The 5,340-nt window shown below is 46.5% G+C and overlaps 1 protein-coding gene across 1 annotated transcript in view; it reads right to left on the bottom strand.

Moving 5' to 3' along the window:
* SERPINE2 (serpin peptidase inhibitor, clade E (nexin, plasminogen activator inhibitor type 1), member 2) overlaps positions 1-5,340 on the bottom strand; it is a 70,576-nt gene that overhangs the window by 64,839 nt on the left and 397 nt on the right. The gene's annotated exons all lie outside the window — the stretch shown is intronic.

The raw sequence follows: 5,340 nt of genomic DNA, 5'->3' as shown, positions 1-5,340 counted from the left end.
AAACAGATTCTGATTTAAGGGGCCCACGGCAAGTAGGCCCAGCAGCAACGTGGACGATGGTTTGAAAGGGGTACAAAACTAGCGTGAAAGACCAGGCAGGAGATGGTGCCGTCAGTCACTCAGGACTGCCCGTGGTCATTCCCCAGCCTGTGGTTGCCAGCTCAGAAGACCATGGGCACTGGGAAGCTGCTGTAAGCAGGGACCAGGGGGTCCAGGGGGAGTGGAAAGCAAGCAGTCTCCAGCCTACCCGGGCCCTGGGAGCTCCATGCCAGCCACGTGCTGCTACATGGCAATGCAGGCCTCCTGTTCCAGGGCCCCTGGTTTTTAAGAGTAGCTGTAAATCCAAGTGATAACTTAACCTTTCTAAAGATTAAGTCAATTTCTGTAGACTTGTGTTCAGGCCAACGACATGTCTGCCAGCTAGAAGTGGCACACTGGCCATCACTGTGCCACTTCTGGACTGCAAAGCAGAACAGGGCCAAGGTGACTGGAGCAGAAGCTTAATGGATTTCACAGCACCAGCACTAGGACAGGACTTGGTGACTGTCTGGATGTTGGGGGGCTGGTGGTTGCTGGAGGAGTCTGGTGACCCTGGGAGGTCCCTGCCTTAGCACCCTGGAGAATGGTGGCGCCATCACGTAAAACGGGACAGGTTTTCACTAAGGATGAAACAGGTGTGGGGTGCATGATTAAAAACTAAAATTGCTTTTGGACTTATTGTGGGTTTTGTACCTCAAGAGCATGGATCAGCCCACTAGACTGTGGGGAACTAGCTGGAGATACAATCTGGGACTTTGAACTGGTGAAAGTGGAAGCCATGGGAAAATGGTAACTCTAACACTCCTCGTAGAGCTCAATATGGATGAGAACTGAGCCCCAGGAAACCCCAGGAGGTAGTGGAGTTGCCAGGGAGGCAGAAGGCAAACCAGGAGGAGATGGCAACTAGGGAAGAAGAAAAGTACCCATGAGAAAAAGAGGAAAGATCCATACCCAGTCCTGCAGAAAGGTCTACAGGACTTCCTCAGATCCTTCAGGAATTGTGGTGTCTAGATAGGGAAAGAATGGAAACGGTGACAGACTTTATTTGCTTGGGCTCCAAAAATCACTGCAGATGGTGACTGCAGCCATGAAATTAAAAGACGTTTGCTCCTTGGAAGAAAAGCTATGACAAACCTAGACAGCATATTGAAAAGCAGAGACATCACTTTGCCGACAAGGGTCCATATAGTCTAAGCTATGATTTTTCCAGTAGTCATGTATGGTTGGACCATAAAGTAGGCTGAGTGCCAAAGAATTGATGAGTTTGAGCTGTGGTGTTGGAGAAGACTCTTAAGAGTCCCTTGCACATCAAGGAGATCAAACCAATCAATCCTAAAGGAAATCAACCCTGAATATTCACTGAAAGGACTGATGCTGAAGTTTAACTTCCAATACTTTGGCCACCTGATGCGGAAGAGCTGACTCAGTGGAAAAGACCCTGATGCTGGGAAAGATTAAGGGCAGGAGGAGAGCGGGGTGACAAAGGATGAGATGGTTGGATGGCATCCTCAACTCAATGGACATGAGTTTGAGCAAACTCTGGGAGATGGTGAAGGACAGGGAAGCCTGGTATGCTGCAGTCCATGGGGTCGCGAAGAGCCGGACACAACTGAGCGACTGAACAACAACTCCTACTGTGGTGAGATTGGCCAGGTTGCAGAGAGTTGAGAAGAAAGGGAAGCCTAAGGAAGGGTTAACTCACTTAAGAAGACTTGGATACACAGGTGGTCACTGTAGCTGAGTTGGGGATGCAGGGACAAGGAGGTTATGGTGTTTTAAAAATACTGATAACATGTACACCCATGGCTGATTCATGTCAATGTATGGCAAAAACCACCACTACATTGTAAAGTAATTACCCTCCAATTAAAATAAATAAATAAATTTTTAAAAAAGTTCATGGGGAGACATGGAGCACTGTCATATGTGTGTCTGTCTCTCTGATCTTCTCTTAAGTCCCTGACCATCCCCCGATTTTTCTTCTATTATTCTACCTTATTGCAGCTCTATCAGAGCATAGTTACGTTTGCTTTGTGTCTGCCTGCTTCCACAAGAAAGACTGTTCTAGGAGAGCAGGGACCTGCTGTTTACCATACATCAGGGCCTAACAAAGTGCTTGGACACAACAGCTGCTTAAGATTTCCTGGATGTGGGTAACTGTGGAAAAGTCTGCGGGAAGGAAATGGGGTAGGACATGGAGAGACATCAATCCAGTGACTCCTGTTTTCCTGGCAGAAGGGGTCATTCAGTTCAGTTCAGTCGCTCAGTCGTGTCCAACTCTTTGCAACCCCATGAATCGCAGCACGCCAGGCCTCCCTGTCTATCACAAACTCCCAGAGTTCACTCAGACTCACGTCCATCGAGTCAATGATACCATCCAGCCATCTCATCCTCTGTCCTCCCCTTCTCCTCCTGCCCCCAATCCCTCCCAGCATCAGAGTCTTTTCCAATGAGTCAACTCTTTGCATGAGGTGGCCAAAGTATTGGAGTTTCAGCTTCAGCATCAGTCCTTCCAATGAACAACCAGGACCGATCTTCTTTAGGATGGACTGGTTGGATCTCCTTGCAGTCCAAAGGACTCTCAAGAGTTTTCTCCAACACCACAGTTCAAAAGCATCAATTCTTCAGTGCTCAGCTTTCTTCACAGTCCAACTCTCACATCCATACATGACCACTGGAAAAACCATAGACTTGACTAGATGGACCTTTGTTGGAAAAGTAATATCTCTGCTTCTTAATATGCTATCTAGGTTGGTCATAACTTTCCTTCCAAGGAGTAAGCGTCTTTTAATTTCATGGCTGCAGTCACCATCTGCAGTGATTTTGGAGCCCCAGAAAATAAAGTCTGCCACTGTTTCCACTGTTTCCCCATCTATTTCCCATGAAGTGATGGGACCAGATGCCATGATCTTCATTTTCTGAATGTTGAGCTTTAAGCCAACTTTTTCACTCTCCTCTTTCACTTTCATCAAGAGCCTTTTTAGTTCCTCTTCTTTCTGCCATAAGGGTGGTGTCATCTGCATATCTGAGATTATTGATATTTCTCCCGGCAATCTTGATTCCAGCTTGTGCTTCTTCCAGCCCAGCGTTTCTCATGATGTAATCTGCATAGAAGTTAAATAAGCAGGGTGACAATATACAGCCTTGACGTACTCCTTTTCCTATTTGGAACCAGCCTGTTGTTCCATGTCCAGTTCTAACTGTTGCTTCCTGATCTGCATATAGGTTTCTCAAGAGGCAGGTCAGGTAGTCCAGTATTCCCATCTCTTGAAGAATTTTCCACATAGTCAAAGGCTTTGGCATAGTCAATAAAGCAGAAATGATGTTTTTCTGGAACTCTCTTGATTTTTCCATGATCCAGCGGATGTTGGCAATTTGATCTCTGGTTCCTCTGCCTTTTCTAAAACCAGCTTGAACATCAGGAAGTTCATGGTTCACGTACTGCTGATGCCTAGCTTGGAGAATTTTGAGCATTACTTTACTAGTGTGCGAGATGAGTACAATTGTGCGGTAGTTCAAGCATTCTTTGGCATTGCCTTTCTTTAGTACTGGAATGAAAACTGACCTTTTCCAGTCCTGTGGCCACTGCTGAGTTTTCCAAATTTGCTGGCATATTGAGTGCAGCACTTTCACAGCATTGTCTTTCAGGATTTGAATGGGTCATGAGTCACCTGCCAAAGTGGAAGGTGGGTAGGGAAGAGATCTCCTGTGGTCAAGAAGAGTTGTGATGGGAGGACCAGTCTGCAACCCGGAAGGAAGGAGCTTGCAGTGCAGAGACACTGAGATGCTGATTTCAGAAGCTGAGCAACTCTGGGTGAGGGCAAGACCCGGATGTACAGGCCCCAGTAGTGAGAGTGGGTGGAGGTCCCTGGAATTGAGATGGTCAAAGAAGCAGGCATGGGAGCATCTTCCACATGAACTGTGGGACGAGGGGAGGAGAGAAAGCCCATGGGTCAACTGTCCATGCTGTGGGACAGGTTGGCAGAGGACAGCCACAGAGACAGGTAGCTGGGACCTGACTAGGTCCCCACCTCATTTCCAACTCTGCCACCTCAAACAATCTCTGACTAGTATCTAGTTACTGACGTGTGGAACTGAAAATTACTGTCCTTTAGAGACTGACTCATTTCTGTCCTTTTAAAATTACACTAATAAGTAAAGTTCATGGGGGATGAAATTTTCTGCATAGATTCATTTTTTAAAGAATTAAAAAAAAGAAAGATGACACCTTGCTGACCTTCAGTAATTGCCCTACACTGTACAATATTTTTGAACCTCATTTCAAGAAAGAATCAAAACTCAGAGTTGAAAGAAACCTTACATGATTTCAGCTAAAACCTTTATTTGCATGCCTGAAGAAAATTTTCACTAAAATACTGCAAACAGCACATAATTACTGATTTAGATATGCAGACAGCATGGAAGGTATCTTCAATTTCTGAAGTGTGCTTTATATATACAAATTAGCAACGCTTACATTTTTCCCAGTTATCAGTGTTCAACTTTCGATATAAAATCTCCAAAGTATAAAATTATCACGTAGATTGCTCCTGAACAGTTCAGAGGAGTAAACTGCTTCCTGGCTTGAAAGAGGAAGTCAAATCTTCAAACACCTTTTTATGTTGATGCTAAATATAAGAATATAAATATAAAAACGCTCCCTGAGAAGTAGTCAAAGCAAGCCACAGCAGCATTAGAGATTTCTCAAGAGAGACATAGGCGAAGATTATTTTTCGTTCATTAAAACAGTAAAACCTTTGAGAGCATCTTCCATGACACCTGAAGGTGGAGTGCTGTCTTATGTAATAGAAGCCTTCCCTCCGCACTCAGTTTGTAGGCAAATTAAACACCCAGTTCCCCCAGAATTTCTGAGTACTTTCACCTTACCTGTAGGCACTAATCAGTATTGCAAGTCCCATTGCGACAGGCGATTAAAAAAAAAAGAAAGAAAGAAAGATCTGCTCCACAGTGTTAAATCGGAGGCAGGAAACCAATTTAAAGGTTCTCCCCCAAACCACCGGTTACCCCTACCCTGCTCAGGCAGCGGTAACAAGTAGGAGTCCGTAGGAGTCCTCCCTAACAGAAGGTGCACCAGTAAAGTACGGGGTAGGGGACGCCCGCGAGTACCTGGGTACCCCAAGTTCAGGGTCAGGGGCGCCCGCTAGGACGGACCGGCAGCAGCCACGGCGGCTCCAGAACTCCCGGTCGCGGGCACACCTGGACGCCACCGCACGCGCGGCCCCTCGGCTACCAGCCCTGGTCCCACCCCGACTCCCCGCGGGGCCGGGCCCGCACGCCGCC

This window comes from Bison bison, unplaced genomic scaffold, assembly GCF_000754665.1.
Source record: "Bison bison bison isolate TAMUID 2011002044 unplaced genomic scaffold, Bison_UMD1.0 scf7180017864068, whole genome shotgun sequence".
NCBI classification, from domain to species: Eukaryota; Metazoa; Chordata; class Mammalia; order Artiodactyla; family Bovidae; genus Bison; species Bison bison.
This window is presented reverse-complemented; position numbering and strand designations above follow the sequence as displayed.